At 37.8% G+C, this 19,454-nt stretch overlaps 1 pseudogene; it reads left to right on the plus strand.

Annotated features, from left to right (window-relative positions):
• Positions 1 to 2,150: 2,150 nt before the first annotated feature.
• The window catches only part of LOC116418876, a 77,566-nt pseudogene continuing 60,262 nt past the window's right edge, over positions 2,151 to 19,454 (plus strand).

Consider the following 19,454-nt stretch of genomic DNA (forward strand, 5'->3'; position numbering starts at 1 on the left):
TGATTCCAGTTAGTAACCATAGTTGAAATTTAAGCTGCATTAGCATCACCTGGAGGGCTTGTTAAATCTCAGCGTTCCTGATTTACATAAAATCAGTTAGAAATAATTTGCATTCATAAAAAGTTCCAGGTGACACTGCACCTGGGTCTGGGTGGGGTCTGAGCTACTGCAATCCTAACAAGCTCTCATGTGTTCTGAGGCTGCTGATCCTGAAGTCACACATAGACTAGCAAAATTCTATAGCAGTGGCCCTCAAACTTTAGCGTGTATGCATAGTAGTCATGGCAACCTTTGTGAGAACACAGATTACTGAACTCCATCACCAGATTCTGATTCAAGCAGCTCCCAGATGATACTGATGCTGCCAGTCCATAAACCAGACCTTTTATAGCACTGCTCTAGAGCCCTGGATCTAAACCAGAAAAGACTTTTCCCCTGAGGGGACACTTGGAAAGATCCGGATATATTTTTGACTGTCACACTGGGGCAAATGAGAGAGGAGGGCAGATGAAGAGGGCACCTAGTGCGTAGAGGCCAGAGATACAGCTAAACCTTCTGTAAGGCACAGGACAGCCTTCCACAACAAGGAATTATCCAGCCAAAAACGTCAATAGTGCCAAGGATGAGAAACCCTGCTCTAGAGTGTGGCCATTACCGAAGCCCAGTTGCTCCTCCCTAGCTATCTGTCCTGATTTTATAATTCCTGTGAAAAAGAATAATATTGCTCCCTCTAAGGTTACGTATCCACCCCTGGATCAATCAGCTATATCAGGGAGGCAAGACCTTGCTATACACACTGGAGATGCAGCCTTTGGAGAGACACAATAGAAGGCAGAAAACAAGATATTTCAAAAGTCAAAAGAAGCAGGGAAAGCTTAACCTTAGCTGAGACCACTGTGTTCACTAGAGTCAAGATGATGGTGAGTAATGGGCATCTCTTTCTGAGGGGTAAAAAGATGTTTGTGTCTTCATATATGCAGCAGTCACTGGAGCTGCTGCCATAACCTGAACAGCTGAGAACCTCACTCTAGTCTTTGAACCCTAATGCAGTTGCAAAGAGTTCCTTGTATTTCTATACTTCTTATTTTTCCTTGAAATAGATCATCATCCCTGAGGTAGCTGAGCCTATTTCTTTTTCTTGTAAACCAAAGCATGCACACACACACATGCAGGCACACATACACACAATGCTTGGTGTTGGTTCAACATGTACTTTCCATCTGTCCCTCCCAGGATCTGGTGAAACACACAGCCAGCTGAGGCTAAGGGACACGGCCTACCCAGTCTTATGGGATCACCCTTCACTTCAGTTGTTCAATACTGTATCAGCACTAACTTCTTTATTCTACCAAAGTGTTTTGGAATTGTTACTTTGTTGAGTAGAATAATAACTATCTTTTATTGAGCACCCTTTCAGGCTTTGTCCTGAACAAGTATCCAAAATTTGCAGATACAGATATATACATATACAAACATACACATATATATACACACATATATTCAAATATGCACACATATATACATGTATACAAACATATGTTTGTATGCATATATATGAAATATATATATATTTAGTTCTAACAAGATTTTCATGAGAAAATATTATTATCAACAAAGAAAATTAGTCTTAATGAAGTTAGATAACGTGCGCAAAATAATATATTTTGAAAGTAGAACTGGAATACAAACCCAGGTCTGTAAAACACCAAAATCTTTTACTTAATCACCATATTCTCCTTTATACCCTACGCTCTCTGCCATCATCCCACCATCCATCACCTAGTAATAGTGGTGCGAGACTTTCATCATTTGATGCACATTATTTCTAGGCTACATGTTAGCTAAAATATAACTTCATAAGTGCAAATTTTACTCACACACCTACAGCAGAACCTGGCCAGATAGCAGGTTGTCAGTAAATGTGTTTTTAATAAGTGTTTTGTTTTAGAAGAGTTTTACATTTGTACAACATTTACAAACACAGTACAAAAGTTCCTGTCCACCCCTCACCTAGTTTGCCCTTTTGTGATTTCAAACAGATGGTAAAGTAAACTCAGAATGAAAGAGCACTCATTGTAATCATTTTCTGAACAAAGACACCGCACATGAGCCTGTAACTGCAACCAACTCCCTGTAGGTCAGCCGGCAACATGCTGTCAGATCAGCCCAGCTGGAATGAACCCTGGGTGTCAAAGAATGTTCTGGGAATTTCCTGGAGCTTTGTGGATTTCAGACCTGACACTTCACTGGCTCTTACAACAGAGGGTAAGTGAGCAGAGTCTGCATTTTCCAGGCTAGCTCCTCAGAAGGTTGTGTCTCACTTAGATCATCAAAGCCATTGGCCAGATGTCCTGTCATGCCCTGTACTTTGTACAATGCCAAGTATACTGCAGATAGTTCCACAAGTGCTAAATAACAGTGTCTAACTTTCATGGGCTATTTGCTGTACAGTCATTCTTTATATTCATTCTATTAACTGTCATTGTCTCTGCTCTTGGTGAGAAAAAGTGTTACGGGTGACAAGATGGACATCTGTTCAAAAGACATGTTCAGAAATAGAACTCCTTGCTCCCAATCATGTCAAACTCTCACAGTATTTGACTGGAGCAAAGCATAAAAAAGTTTTAGCGGCTTGTCCTTTATGCTAGTTGCAAAATACAACCACCCCTCCACTTGCATCTTCTCTGAGATCCTATCTGCCTTTGAGGACTAACATGACATAATTCTACTCAACTATAATAATGTAATGGTGAAGAGGAATTTTCTGCTTGGAAGAGACCATCTCATTTCAATATGCTGTGACATCTTTTGGAAACCAATATCCTCTATAATGGAGAATGGCTGCAGATCAAGGGCAATCATTTCTGTGATTTATGAGCAGTGCAAGCAGATGGTTTTTTGAATATTTGGCCTTTTCCCAAAACCTCATGCAAGCTAAGCTGTTGTATCTTATTGCATGAAAAGTCTGCTTCCAGGTGAGGGGATGGGCTGACTCCGAATCTGCCTTTCTACTTGAAACCAGGGGCAGAAGATACAGCTAACCTAAAGAAAGTCAAAGAAACTGGGTTTTGTTTTTTGAATTTTCTCTATAGTTAGCAGCAATCATAACTACAGACCAACTTGTGACCACCAAAAAGGAAAAAAAAAAAAAAAAAAAAAAAAAAAAAGACAGCCAGATACCTGTTCTGGAAGGTGATGATGTCTCACTTTGCCATGGTTATTAGATTATCAATTTTCTCCCCCCAAGACCTGTGTGATTCACAGGGAACACTATTAGCCTGGCAAGAATTAATTACAGCCCTGACAAAGGTGACCTTCCAAACAAAAGCAAAAAAGCAAACCAGTCTTTTGTGTGAGGCACCTGAATGATTAGGAGGTTTGGCTAGGATTCTTAACAGGATCTTGAGAATTGCTATCTGATTAAAAAGGAGCATGTTGGATTGTTTTAAGCAGAGGCCAGAGGGTGTGGGACTTTAGCCTAAGCCATGACAGGAAATATTAATTATCTGCTGTATTCAATATATAAGATTTGAAGGCTTCTATTTCAATTCTGTTAATCTCATCACAGGTCATAAAAAAATGGGAATTTTGAGAACCAAAAACTGACAATGGAGAAAGAAACATCATTTCATTTCAGCATCAGAAGACTTGGGGATGTTGCACATTGTCTTAGTCTGTTTGGGCTGCTATAACCAAATAATAGAAACTGGGTGGTTTATAAACAACGGAAAGTAATTTCTCACAGTTCTGGGAGCTGGAAAGTCCAAGATCAAGGCATCAGTAGATTTGGTGTCTAGTGAGCGCTCGCTTTTAGTTCATAGATGGTGCCTTCTTGCTGTGTCCTCACATTGTAGAAGGGACAAGGCAGGTCCCCGGAGCCTCTATTATAAAGACACTAGTCCCATTCTAATGATCTAATCACCTTCCCAAACCCCACCTCCTAATAGCATCTCATTGCTGATTACGTTACAACACATGAATTTTGGAGAGGCAGAAACATTCAGACTGTAGCACACATAGAAGTGAAGGAAGCCAGTCAGAGCCACCTGAAACAGGACCCACAAAAAGTGACTTTATCTACAGTCAGTCTATCCAACACTGTGTCCCTAGCTTGAGATTCTATCTGTTACTCTTCCTTTTCCAGGATATTAATATTGGGAAAATGTATGAAGTCACCAAAATGAGTCTTTAAGAATCCCACATCCTTCCCTGTAGCAGTGAAACCCTCCCTCTCCTCAGTTTCTCAGTGCCCAACAGCACAGCAATCCTTTCCTATACAAAACTGTGCATTCAGGAAAGGTTTTGCTACCTGTAACAAACCTCGAAATAAACCTACATCAATTTTTACTGCAAAGGTTTTATTTTGGGGCTGAAATGGAAAGCTTTGGCACATGTTAAAAGGATTTCAAGGATAAACAGTAAGTTTTCTCTGTTTTTTTGTTTTTTGCAATGCTACCAACTTGTCACAGTGGCAAGCTTCCTTCCTATGATTAATTTTGCTCCCAGAAAGTATCCAATGTCCCAGAAATGAAGAATTAGGCAGATCTGTCTGTCTCTACCAGTGTATTCTAAGACCATACTTGGTTCAGCTCATAGGTTTCCCTGGAAACATGTACTTGCACTGGTCTGTCCATTTTCACAGCTCTGGGTGACAAAGGGTACAATTCTTTTTAAGAATGTAGCCCTGGCTGGGAGCAGTGGCTCACACCTCTATCCCAGCACTTGGGGAGGCGGAGGTGGGCAGATCACCTGAGGTCAGGAGTTTGAGACTAGTCTGGCCAACATGGAGAAACCCCATCTCTACTAAAAATACAAAAAAGTTAGCCAGGCGTGGTGGCAGGCGCCTGTAATCCCAGCTACTCAGGAGGCTGAGACAGAAGAATCGCTTGAACCCGGGAGGCAGAGGTTGCAGTGAGCCCAGATCGCCCCATTGTACTCCAGCCTGGGCAACAAAGAATGAAACTCCGTCTAAAAAAAAAAAAAAAGAATGTAGCCCGGAGCATCCTTAGGAAGTCTTACAATTTTCAGTTCTATTAATATTCTTCTTATTCCACAAGTTCTGTTTTTATTCATCCCCTTATTTGATCATTCACATACCCATTTAACAAAAGTTTATTGATTGCCTGTCCTAGACTAATGACACAGTCCTGGGCTTACAGCTCTGAAAAGGGCAAAGTTTATGTTCTCATATATACCTTTAATTATCTGCTTGACTTCATGTTATTTGATTATACTGTTAATCATTCCTTGAGCTACTTCATTGTTTTTGAAGAAGCAAAGTATCTCTAACCATTTTACATTAAATACCAACACAAGCCAGCTTCTCATAAACCATTAAGTAAAAGAGATATTCAAGTCCATTATTAAGAAAAACAATAGCAAGGAAAATACTAAGAAAATTAATGGCATATTATTAAAGCTGTAATGAGATACAAATTCATAATTTGGTGTTGGTCACTGTTTCTTATTTTAGCCATTCTGATAGGTGTATACCGACATTTTAATTTGATTTTCCTAATGATTATGATGTTGGAAATCTTTTCACATGTTTATTTGTCATCCGTTTTTCTCTTATTTTAGCCATTCTGATAGGTGTATACTGATATTTTAATTTGATTTTCCTAATGATTATAGATTATGAAAAGATGTTGGAAATCTTTTCACATATTTGTTTGTCATCCATTTTTCTCATTCAGTAAAATATCTCTTCTTGACATTTGCCCGTTTTCTTGTTTTTGTTTTACTGTTTTGAGTTTTTTTGCATATTCCAGACACTAATCCTTCATCAGACATGTAGTTTGCAAATATTTTCTCCTAGTCAGTATCTTATCTTGTTATCCACTTAAAAGGGTTTTTCACAGAGAAAAGGGTTTTTTAATTTTTTTTTTTTTTATTTTATGAAGCTCAATTTATCAATTTTCCTTTTCTGGATCATACTTTTGGTGTCAAGTTTAACCCTAGATCTCAAAGATTTTCTCCTATTTTTTTCCCAAAATTTTATAGTTTCACATTTAAGTCCATGTTCCAATTTGACTTAATTTTTATATGAAGTATGAGACTTATGTCAGTTTTTGTCTATAGATGTCCACTTGCTCCAATATAGTTTGTTGAAAATGCTAGCTTTCATCAAATTGCTTTTGCATCTTTGAAAAAAAATCAATCAGGCATAATTTTGGGGACCTGCTTCTGGGTTTTCTATTCTGTCCACTGATCTATGTGTCTACCCTTCTGCCAATAACACAGTCTCAGTTACTGTAGAAATTAAGTAGACTGGTTCCTCCCAATTTGTTCTTTTTCAAATAGTTTTAGCTACTCTAGTTTCTTTGACTTTCCATTTAAATATTAGAATAATCTTCTGTATATATACACAAAAAATATTTCCGGAACTATAGGAATTGCACTCAGCCTGTGTATCAATTTTTGGAGAATTGACATCTTTACTATGTTGATTCTTCCAATCTATGAATATGGTATGTCTTTCCAGCTATTTAGATCTTCTTTGCTTTCTTTCATCAGTATTTGTAGTTTCTGTCTCCAAGTCCTATTTATGTTTTGATATATTTACACCTCAGTATTTCTTTCTCTTTTGTGGAGCAAATTTAAATGGTATTTTATATTTAATTGTGGCTTTTCTACATGTTTATTGCTGATGTATAGAAATAAAATAGATTTTTGTATGCCTATCTTGAATCTTGCAACTTTGCTGAACTTACTTATTCATTCCAGGAATTTTTGTATAGATTCCTTGGAATGTATACATGAACAATTATAACATCTGAAAGTAGGACAGTTTTTTTTTCTTCCTTTCCAACCAATATGCCTTTTAGTTCCCTTTCTTGTCTTGTACTGACTAGAACTTCTAGCACTAAGTTGAGTAGTAAGAGCAGACACGCTTACCTTGTTGCCAATCTTAGGGAAAAACATTTAATCTTTCACTATTAAATAAAATATTAACTGTGGAGTTTCTGTAGATGATCTTTAACAGACTGAGAACACTCCCCTTTATTTCTATTTGTTCTGAAAGTCTTTGTGATGAATGGGTGAATGTCCAGTGCTTTTTTCTGCATTGCTTGTTATGAACATAACAATTTTTTCTCTACCACGCTAAAATGGTAGGTTGCATTAATTTATTTTCCAGTATTGAGCTAGACTTGCCTTCTTTGAACAAATCCCATTTGTTCATGGTGTCTAATTCTTTTTAGCTGAATTATATTTGATAGTGTTTTACTGAGGATTTTTACATCCATGTTTATGAGGGATATTGGCCTATAGTTAGCTTTTTTGTACTTTAATTTTTTGGTATCAGAGTAATACTAGCATCATAAAATGAACTGAGAAGCATTTTCTTCTCTTCTAATTTCTGGATGACTTGGTGTACAGTTAATGTTAATTCTTTTTTTACATGTTTGCTAGAATTCGCAAGAAAAACCATCTGGGCTCGGATATTACTATTTTGGGAGTTTTTAAGTAATAAGATCAATTTTTTTAATAGTTACAGGGCTATTTGAATTATCTGTTTTATATTGGGTGAGTTGTAGTAATCTGTGGTTTTTGAAGATTTGGCCCATTCATCAAAGGTATCAAATTTATGTGTGAAATCATTTCTTGTGGCCTCTGCTAACGTATGAGGAGAGTGAGTGGTCTTTCCACAAAAGGGAAGTCAGGAAAGTCCTGACACTCCTCTAGGCCACTATCCAGGAGAGACAGAGGTGCCTGATTACTGCCAGGTAAGACTGGGAGTTCAAGATCCCCTAACTGCCTGGTAGGTATGAAAGTCTTGGCTCCCTACTTATCCTTCCCTAACATGACCCTGAGAGGGGAGATGATGCACCTTGTCACATTCTGGTGAGGATAGAAGTCCAGATTCACATTTAATCCTTGCTATTGTGGATAAGGGTTGGGATCACAACATTTCTGTGGTGTTTGGCTACAGTGCTTTTTATTGATCTAAGAGAGCTTTTAGGGTTCTACTGTTGTTGTTTTGTCTGTCTGGGCTGCCCATTTCTTGGTCCTTTGGCTAGAGGAAAGTGGCTTTTATTGAGACTTTTGAAAATGTGTGCCTTTTGGTTTTTCTGGGCTGCCAACTTCTTCAGCTCCAAGTCTGGGGTATATTAGGCAAAAAGAAAATCCAAGGAACTTACTACTCCATTATTTCTTGGGTCTCAAGATCTCCAGTAAGTCCACCTTCTTCTCTTCACCTTTCAGAGTCTCCTTATGCTTGTTTTATATGTAAGTCTGGGGTTTTAGTTGTAGTTAGTGGGAAGAGTAAAGAACAATACTTCTAATCCATCTTCCCAAGAGCAGAATTTCTGAGTATCTTTAAAAACAAAAATAAAAACAGTTATTACAGTGTATTTTTTTATAAATTGTAATACGTGGAGTATATAAATTTTATAGCCCATAGAAATCTATCAATAGATAGTAAATACAAAGCTTCTCTGATTCCTTTACATAAGAATGATAATATATGACTAAACAGAGAATTTCTGGTTAATCTCAAATTATTTTTACTTACTTCAAAATTCTATAAATATTGCTCCACTAGCATCTAATGTTCAACATTATGGAGAAAAAGATTGAGACCAGCCTGATCTCTCTACTTTGTCTTTCTAGATGCTCAGAGGATTCTTTGTTTACTATTGAAATTCCAAAATTTCTGTAGGTATGTTTAGGTGTAGTTTTCCTGTTGACCAGTTTGTCTCATGTGCTGTCTTAGGATGTTATTCATCTCAGGAAAGTTTTCTACTATTAGTTCCTGATGCTTGCTCTGTTCTATTTGTTCTCTCCTCTAGACCAGTTTTCTGTAGGCTGAACTTCTGTTCTTTGCCTTTTGTTTCTGTCCTCTTCTTTCTGTTAATTTCTTTTATTTGTTATTGTGCTATGAATTCCAGGAGAATTGTTGAAAATATCTTCCAAGTTATTGGTTACATCTCTAAAGAGATGATTCTTATCAGTAACTGCTTCCAATGCAGACTTTAATTTCCTCATTTTAATTCCTTTACAATGTAAATTTTTCTTGCCGATTCACTTTGTACTTACAACTATGTAGAAAACAACTTTTGACTTTTTTAATGTCACCTTTCTTCCCTTATTTCAGGGATTCTGATGTTGTTTTGAAGTTGAGTGCACAATTAAGATGTAATTACCTTCCCTCTAGTAAATCTTTTCCAACTGAATAATGTGTGGACGGAAAAACAATTAAATATGACAAAAACAAATGTAATGAAAAGCAAATCTCCCTCTTACCCCCAAATATGCAACCATTTTCTGTAATCAAACATTGTTAATAGTTACTTATTTCCTTCCAGAAACATTTTATTTATACTCGAGCATGTAAATGTATGTTCATCTGTGCTGTTTTTAATATAAATGGTACAATAGAGGCCTTGATTTTTTAAAAATATCTTAAAGATAATTTTATATATGTAATATTCCATACATTCTACTAACAACATAGAATTCTGCTAAATGAATTCACAATAATACATTTTTCTACTATCTCATGAGAGAAACTTAAGTTGTTACAAGTACTTTTTTTTTTTGAGACAGAGTCTTGCTCTGTCGCCCGGGCTGGAGTGCAGTGGCCGGATCTCAGCTCACTGCAAGCTCCGCCTCCCGGGTTCACGCCATTCTCCTGCCTCAGCCTCCCGAGTAGCTGGGACTACAGGCGCCCGCCACCTCGCCCGGCTAGTTTTTTGTATTTTTCAGTAGAGACGGGGTTTCACCATGTTAGCCAGGATGGTCTCAAACTCCTGACCTTGTGATCCGCCCTTCTCGGCCTCCCAAAGTGCTGGGATTACAGGCTTGAGCCACCGCGCCCGGCCCACAAGTACTTAACCATAGGGAATTTTTGAAAAGCATGGTGTTCTTTTATTCTTTAGTTATGTTTAGGGGTGGGTGGGTCATAGACATTTGTTTTTTGTTTTCTATTTTTCTTCAATTTACTTTTCTTTTTAATCTTATTTGAATATCATCTTTGAATAATAGGAGATAGATCCAGACTTTGTGCTGACCTTACAATAGAATGACTTAATTATCCCTGTTTCCTCTCATCCCATCCACATTATGCTGACCTGACAATACAGTGACTTAATTATCCTTGTTTCCTCTCATCCCATCCACATTTTTACACTTAGTGTCTTCCTTCCAAACAAAACCAAGGTCCTGATCACCTTTATAGACAATTGATAAAGTCTGAAGAAATTCAAAATGTTAACAATATTTATCTCTGAGTAGTTGAATCAAGGGAGATTTTCACTTTTATGTTGATGCCTGTTATATTGCTTAAATCCTGTAATTGAAAAGGTTTTAATGTTTAAGAAAAAAATGCAATGGAAAATTAAAATATAGGATTACCAGTTCAACAACCCAAAATATGGGAGTAGTAGGCCACTAAAGCTGAATGTTACTCAAAAGAGGAACTTCATCTCTACGCCATTTTTCTAAGTGTGTTGAAGCCATTCCACTGGTGACAAGCTTTCAGTTGGTCCTGGCCCCATAACAGGAATAGCGGACACTACTTTAGATGTCAACCCATAAAAGTTCTCCCTTATTCACTGCTAACAAAACCCCAATTTTCTTTGGGCAGTAAATTAAGCCACAATCAAAAGATTTAATAGGTAAAAGCTCAGCAAAAGATTTGAGCTGGGTCCGAAAATCAGCAACAACAGAAAACTAAAATCTACTCCAGGTCTGAAAGAAAAGAGAGATGAGCAGTTATTCAATCTAAGGCAGATCTATAACTACAGGAAAAAGGCCTCCTAGCAGGAGCTGTGGCCTTCGGGAGAGAGAGAATGATATTACCAAACCCAAAGAGGGGTGGAGTCATGGAAGCCGGTTCACCCAATAGGAGTGGCAGCCCAGAGGAACAAACTGTGGCAATGCAGGAAGGACAGAAGATAGGGGAAACAAATGCTCTCAACCATTCTATTCTCCTGCCTTCAGATTTCTTACCATTTCTTCTGGTACCAAAGACTCAATGAGAAGCCAGATGGAAAGGGAGTTCAGGTGATCTATGCTACAGAGGTCAGCTCCCTGAGGTATGAAGCAGGTTGAGAAGGACAGGGAGATATACATTTTCAGTGTCCTGTCTCACATCCTCTTGGCTCACCATTTTGTTCTGACTATTGCTTTAGCAACCAGCCGAAGCAATAGAACCTTAATTTAGCTGCACAAATGTTTCTTGTGCTTCAGGAATTCTTTGTCTCCACTGCATGAGATACCTACACAAGACTAGCCTGCTTACTCATTCTGCATCATACTCCGACTGTACATCCAAGGAAGTTAGCAGCCCCAGGGGCAAGCCTTGACCAACTGGAGTTGGAATCAACTAGATAAATATACCCTTTTCCCATGTCTTGAGCAAACAAGTCTGAAGGAGAATCTATACCATTCTTCAGAGGGTTTTCAACTAAACTGAACCCCAGTTGCCCATAGTAGTAACTAACATTCAGTATTAATAACTCCACTCTTGGATTATCTTTATATATTCTCCATTTCACTAGTCCTAATACTCAAGGTTTAATTTGTATCAAATAGAGAAGAGGCTTCCAATACCAGCCATTGAATCCCACGACAGAATGCCGTAGCTTTTCCTGAAGCAAAATAACACACTATCAACATCACCGTTCAATCCTCCGACTCCTGTTCCCTGAGGTCACTTCCTCAAATAAGCTATCTATCTGCATCTATTCCTTTTCTCCAGCTCTTCTTTTGGGGGAAACCCATGATAAAATAGGCAGAAAACAGGTAGCTCTAGAGTAGCAAAAGGAAAGTAAGCAATCCAGGTGTCCATCCTTCTCCCAAGCAATGCAAGAGTAAATAACTCCATTCCAAAATTCAAGTGTAAACTAGGCATGGTGGTGCAGACCTGTAATCCCAACTACTTGGGAGGTTTAGGTAAGAGGATTGCAGGAGCCCAAAGTTCATACATATGCCCGAGGAACATACACAGATCCCATCTCAAAAATATAAATTTTTAAATCTAGATACAAATTCTTATTAATCTACAATAATGGCTTAGTAGTGGTTGTGTGACCAGTTTTGGCCAATGTCAAAAGATAGAAGTATGCTGTCATGGTTTACAGCATAAGAGCAACTATAGCACAAGGGTAGTTACAAACAGGTAGTCTAAAATGTGAAGCTGTGGCTGGAAAAAAAAAAACTAACTCTAAGGCTCAAGGCTGTATACACACTATCAATCCAATATTATCATCTACCAAACCCAAACTGCTGGTGCCACAGTCACAGATCTATCTTGAGAAAGGGAGAAAAGAGAAAGTGAAGCTTGTGGTTGCCACAAATGTCTAGCCAGCGTCCAAGGGATGGGAAAATCTTAGGATTGTTTCTCAAATATGTATTTTGATTCTCCCTTGGTTTAGAGGATGTGCACAGCCAGCTCTGACTCCACAGGATAGAGTTAATGATATAAAGGAGAGGTACGCAAACGTTTTCTGGAAAGGAACAGATAGTAAATATTTCAGGCTTTAAAGTCCATATAGTCTCTTAAAAGCAGGCACAGAAAACACATAAACAAATGAGCATGACTATGCCCCAGTAAAACTTTATTTACAAAACAAGTGGCAGACCTGATTTGGCCTGCAAGGTGTAATTTGCTGACCCTGGTGTAAACCAAGAAGACTTTTGCTGCCACTTCACAAAGAACCCAATTGCACCACAGTTAATACTCTCTTCAAAATGTGAACAATCTCATTAATAAATAAAATATTCAACTATCCAGTAGCTGTCTTCAAAAATTTTTTCTCTCACTTAAGAATATCAGCTTTCTATTGTTATTTCCAGAAAAAAATCAGATCACCAAATTACTGTCAAATGATCCTATCTTCAATATTTTTAATCTCACAAATCACTTTATATCTCACTCTGAAACTTCCACACCCCCAAAAATGAAATTGAAAAGTGCAAGACCTGGAAACCTATTGTGAAAGTCCATCAATTTAAAAAAGAACACTAAGTAGAACTAAAGAAAATGTATTTGCTCAAAAATAATCACATAACTAAACCAAAAGTAGCCTCCTGGAGGTAACCCTGTGTTAAAAGATTTTCATGTTTTCTTGAGAGCCTTTCATGCTAAAATTTCTAAAAGCCCACTGGTTGCACACAGTGGCAAAATGCTACTGTGATTTAACAACCCCAGGCATAATTAAATAACAAAGGAAAGATATGATGGAGTATATTTCTTATCCAGTAGTAAAGTAATCTGCAATTTCACAAGTTAGAATTTGGTCGGGACCCAGATGCTAATTTCAGTACCAGGCAGAGTGTACTCAAGGTTTAATTTACATCAGAGAAGAGGTTTCCAGGACCAGTCATTGAACCCCATGTTGGAATGCAGTAACTTTTCCTAAAGCAAAATAACACACTACCAACATCATTGTTCAGCAGCACCATAGGTATCTCTGTGGGAATTTTTTAACAAATTACTGACAAGGGTTGGCCCTATTTAATCCATAATTGTGAATGCCATCAGCGCCTATGGTTAGAGGGCTATAAAGCCAAAGAATAGCACACACTTGGGTCTTGTTCAGACAAAATTACTACAGAAAAATGGCCAAATACCAAAGTAACCACAACTGCATCTTTAGATTGCCCTCTCAAAATTGTTATTTTTTTGTTCTGAGGATTTAATGGAAAAATAAGCAATTCCTTTCAAGTTAGAAATTAATTTTTTTCTGGTAAACAAATGTTTATCCCATTAAATGTGGATTTCTTTCTTCTTCTTTTTTAAATCAACACCCACACTTTCTATCAAAGAGCACAAAATTTTTCTGGCATCTTCTTTAGACATTCTACAAACATAATTGGTTTCAGATAGATAGATAGATAGATAGATAGATAGATAGATAGATAGATAGACAGACAGACATTGATATCAAGCAACTTACGGCTAGAGAGTACAATTTACACAGATTTGAACAGATGCATACATTTAGAACTTAAAAACCACTGACCAAACACTGAAGCATTTTGGTGGTGGTGAGCAAATGCAGCAGTTACATACATGTGTTGTATTCAGACAGAAGTGTGGGGGCAAGATTCCTGCTGACCTCCATTTTATCACAAAAGTGCTCCCAAGAGATAGAGTTGTATAAAGGAAGTCCAAGTCCAAGACAAAAAAAAAAAAAAAAAAACATGACAGATTAAATAGAGATAAAAGTTCAATTTAAAACATTATATACCATTTAAATGAATGGGAACTGGAATAAAGTTCCAAAAAGTACACAGAAGGAATAATCTGAATATGAAAAGTTACCAACGTCCTAAAGAGACACAATTGAGGTCACATTAAGGCTACTGGTTAAGTAATGGGTAAGATATTAAAAATCAAAAGAAAAGCCTCTGATCTGTCATTCATAGTGCTTTGCAAAGGATGCCATGTATATTGATTTAATCCTGATAACCTGTGAAATAGATCTATTATCCCAATTCCCCATAAGGAAGTCCAGGAGGGATGAGTGCCTCATCCAAGTCAGTTTAGCTAGCAACCAGTACAAAGAAAAACAAACTCAGGTCTTTTACTGTCTAGTGTTACTTTCACACTACCACAGCACTCATTTTATGAGGGACAAAGCAGCAAAATGTCACAGTCCATGCACCCGTGGACTGAAAGGTATAACACGTTCAAAGTCCAGTTGAAACATTTCACCTCCGTACTCTGTACTTCTCCCGTCTTGCCAGTCACTGGCTGTCTGTGGGATCACATTAGTGGTGATGACCCAAATTTCACTGGTCTTGCCCCTACCTATATTGCACACACTTTCAGACTTTTGCAAACCTCTCCAAGAGCCTCCAGGAGATCCAGAAGTATCTCGTGAGTTATTTTCTCACAGTGTCTTAGCTTTTCAGTGACACCCACTGCTTCGAAAACACTCAAAGACTGTGCCTCTCAGTGCCACTGCTACAGCCATGGGAGAATATCCTTGTTTGACCAAGACATTCTTAAGCTTCCCTTCAGCTTGACTAAACTTTTGACAGGCTTCTTCATGAATGTATAAGCCCCTGACCTCCCCCTTTTTAGAACATTTACTTTACAAAGCTTACAATTGCAAATTTGTACTGTTTCCCTTTGAGATGTAAATCTTCTAGTCTCTTGCTTCACAGTCCAGTGATGTCTTTCTCAAGGACCTGAGAGCCATCTCTTTGAAATGCAATCATCAAGAAAGATAGCACTCTTTTCTCCTAGTCTCTGTGGGAGGGTCGGAACCTAACTTCCATAAGTGGCAATTAGCCAAAACACATGGCCTAATCATATGACCAGCCTCTCCCTTAATATCCCTTAGGAACTTTTCTATTAGGCCAGCCCAGCACTTAAGTCTTCCCACCTCTTGTTTCAGCAGAATTGAATTCTATCTCTCTTCCCTATTGCAAGATCTTAAATGAAGTCTTCTTTGCCTGTTTCCCTCCCTCCAGTGCAAATTTTTCACATCAAAAACCTCACTGCCAAAATCTTCCCAGGACAACAAACCCTCAGAGACTCACAGAGACTCCTGGGAGAATGTCTCTCTCCCTGACTCAGGTTACAGCTTATATCTGCAATAAAGCCAGAGGACTCTCACTTTTCCCATATCTCATGGAGTTCTTTATGAAGTGTTCCCCTGCTTTTTGGCTGCAAGTCTATAGCCTCAAGCAGAGACAGTGTGGTGGGCAGACACACGCTGCCCTCTTCATCTCAATTGTTGTCTCAGGTGCACAGAAAAAATCCAGAGCCCCTCAATTTTTTAAAAATCAAAATAAATGCCTCATGAACCCATGCAACTAAATAACAAACATGCTCATACACATTTGAATTTCAGTTTAGTCCAAAACCAAGATCTTGATTTCACTTAGATGAGTGAAATAGTGCAATAGAGATGCTTAAAACTAAAACAGGAGAGAAAATTAAATGTTTTTATTCTTTTTTACTCCTTTTGCATTTTTAAAAGGTCCAATTTAAATGACCACTCATAGAGTATGTTTAAATACTATGTCTTACACTACATATCAATTTTTCAATTCAACTTTAGATTCCAACCCAGCAAATTTAGAGCAGTTTTATGAGAGAGAGAAGTAGAGAAAAAAGAGGACTACCAGCATGGTGAAAACTAGAGAAAGTATATTTCAATTCAGTATTAGAAAAGATATAAGAATTACAACTGTCCAAGACTCTAATTTGTGGTTGTAAAAAAACTGTTTTTGTCCATGTTTGGATCAGGGCAGAGGCTGGAGATAGTGCATTCAGGATGTTGTAGAGGGTATTCACACATAGGGGAGGACATTGGAAACATCTGATGTTCAACACTGAGATAATACTATTTGATGGTATTGCCATTTATAAAATATTACTACTTTGGATCCCTTAATGAGGTTTTCTTAATTTCTTTTACATGTATTAGCACCTCATTAACCAAATATAAAATATTCTCAAAATACAGAGCATTTTTTGAAATGAACTCCCTATATCAGAAAGTCATTTTTATCAACACATGAACTTTAGGGCAGGGAAGGCAAAAACACTGAATGGTGCATTTAATTGAATATTATGTGTCGCTACTATCTTTACTCTTTGGCATCATGCGTGAATGTGATTTAGTTCTTCCGTGTGGCAGTCTTCATGCAATTAGGCATTACTTACTCTTGGCTGAATGATCTGAGCACTACAGAAAGGTAAATTATTCTTCTTCCTTTTCTACAAATAATGCATTCAATAGTTACCAGAACACTGTGCCAGACATAAAACTACACCAGAAGACAGAATCCCTATTCCTAAATAGCCAATGCTATAGGAAAGAGGGAGAGCGCTCCAGAGAGGAATCAGATGTTTCTCTTTTAGTTATTGCCCGCCACCCCCAGGGTGGAGGGTGAGCAGCTGGGCTCAACCAAGTCTGGAAACCAAGCCAATTGGCCTGGCATCTTGGGCATTGGCTCACTTAATTTCTGGAGGTCATTCAATCTGGCGGGCACAGAGAGCCATGCAATATTAACAATAGCAAAAAGAGCTTACAGATTTTAGGGCACTCTAGGTTCGGACATTCTAGGCTTCAAATCTTAAGAGTTCTTAAAACTCTGCAAAATGGGAATAATACAGCAGGCTGTCTTTATCTATGGTTTCCCTTTCTGCGGTTTCAGTTACTGATGGTTAACTTTTGTGGACAATATTCCTGGCCTGAAAATACTAAATGGAAAATTTCAGAGATAATGTCTAAGTTGTATTTTGCCTGCCATTCTGAGTAGATGGATCCCACCCACTCCATCACACTGGGGATGGGAATCATCGTTGTGTGCAGCATCTCCTCACTGTGTATGCTACCCAGCTGTGAGTCACTTAGTGGCCCTGGTGATGATCAGATGGATGTCTCAGTGTTGCAGTGCCTGTGTTCAAGTCACCCTCATTTCACTTGATCACTGCTGTATAATAATACAGCCTGCTGTATTACTGAGGTCAGGAGTTCAAGACCAGCCTGGCCAACACATTGAAACTCCGTCTCTACTAAAAATACAAAAATCAGCTGGGTGTGGTGGTGCATGCCTGTAATGCCAGCTACTCAGGAGTTTGAGGTGGGAGAATCGCTTGAACCCAGGAGGCAGGGGTTGCAGTGAGCCGAGATCGTGCTGCTGCATTCCAGCCTGGATGACAAAGTGAGACGGTCTCAAAAAAAAAAAAAAAGAAAGAAAGAAAGAAAAAGAAAAGAAAATGAAAAGTGGTTATTATTTTTGAAGAAAAACACAAAAAAAGAAAAAGAACCATTGCCATGTTATTAAGAAGGGCCCGAAACTGTATGATTTACATACACCTAATGCCCAAGTCAGGGAGAAAAAAAACAGATGACAGAAGGATCGGCTGAGGCAGTATTTCCTAACAGGTTGTAGCAAAGTACAGCAGATCTATTGGATTCCAATTTCCTGTCCTTCATCAGTAATGTCAACTACTAACCAAGACTCCAGATATAGAACACTAAGAATTTTGCTTATACTAAATACAAAATGTTCCCTCCCTCATTCGCCCCTTAGTATATATTTAAGGCTCTTGAATATATGCAAAACATAAAACTTATGCACCTTAAGATGATGTTTTTGGTTACTAGAATAATTTTAAATAAATGAAAAAAAAAACACTTGTTTTAAAGCTTTTTAACTCTAGTGGGATAGAATGCTAAGAGTAATAGTAAGTTCTGCCCTTGGCGACACCATTTCATTCTGCTCTGCTATTATTTACCTCTCTGATTATGTCATCAAAAAGAGTAAAAGCCCATTATATAAGAAAACCATTTATAGAATGTATTGGCATTGTATAAACTGCTCTACTCATCAAAATAAATGGAAAGCAGAATTGTCTGTGATTGTTGGAATCCAGCACTCACGGATTGTGTCAAGAAGAATATAAACAGCCAGATTCCCCATCCACCAAAAGCCCACATGAGCCCCTGGTTCGAATGAGGTTCTCAGAATTTGAAACTTGCAACAACTAATCCAAATCACACTATTTGGTTTTACCTAAAAATAAAACATCTGACTACTCCTTTCTTCTGCATAACAATGCTATTTTTTTCTGAAGGTAGAGGAATACACTTTAATGGCATGAATGAAAAGACTAACAGTTTTTCTTTGAAAATACAGTTCCAAAAGGGAACAATTCTGTTTCTTTTTTTTCCCCTAGTTACTGCCTTCCTTTTATTTTTACCAACAATATTTTAGGTAAGCTTCTCTTTGTCAAATTTTACTTTGAAAGACTATGAGTTTAAATTCTATTGGCGTTCCCTGCTGCTCTAACCAGAGCACAGAGAATTATGGCCAAAGCCTATCTTTAAAGTCAGTGTGTTGGCTTAGACCCTGGCCAGCTTTCATTACAAAGGTGCTTTATGAATCATGAATCAAATGAATAGCATAATAAAAGTGCACACCTCTAGAAGTATCTATCTAATGTATTTTAGGGGGAGAAAGAATATCCAGTCTCTCTCTTCTGAAACTATGCATGTAAAGTAAAAGGGGTTTTATTTATACAAATGTGCACTTCTTTTCTTCCCTTCTTTTTGTAGGGGGCATTAGTCATTTACAATGTGCTCTTCCCTAGGAAAGTCTGGGACAGGCAACGTCTTGCTTGCCCAACAGTCAAAGAAATGGTGAGCACATAAACATCAATTATTGCGTGCCCCCACAATAGAAGTGCAACAACTTTGGTAACAATACAAATCAAATAAAGGTATAAGGGTAATGGGAAACACACACACAGACACAAAGGTTAAAAGCAGTGATGAAGTTCGTTCCTGAAAGTTGTCCAAAAATATTTCTAAGTGCTTTTATAGTGACGAAGTTGGTGGAAGTCTCTTGAATTTACTGCCATATTTAGCTCAAACACAACTTTATTTAAAAATTTATGTTTTTCGTCCTCATTTCTTCCCCAAATTGTTTCATCTTTGAAGTTTTCTTAAAACTGAAAATGAAGATATAAAGAATTTGAG

Source organism: Piliocolobus tephrosceles, chromosome 8 (assembly GCF_002776525.5).
Source record: "Piliocolobus tephrosceles isolate RC106 chromosome 8, ASM277652v3, whole genome shotgun sequence".
Taxonomy (NCBI): domain Eukaryota; kingdom Metazoa; phylum Chordata; class Mammalia; order Primates; family Cercopithecidae; genus Piliocolobus; species Piliocolobus tephrosceles.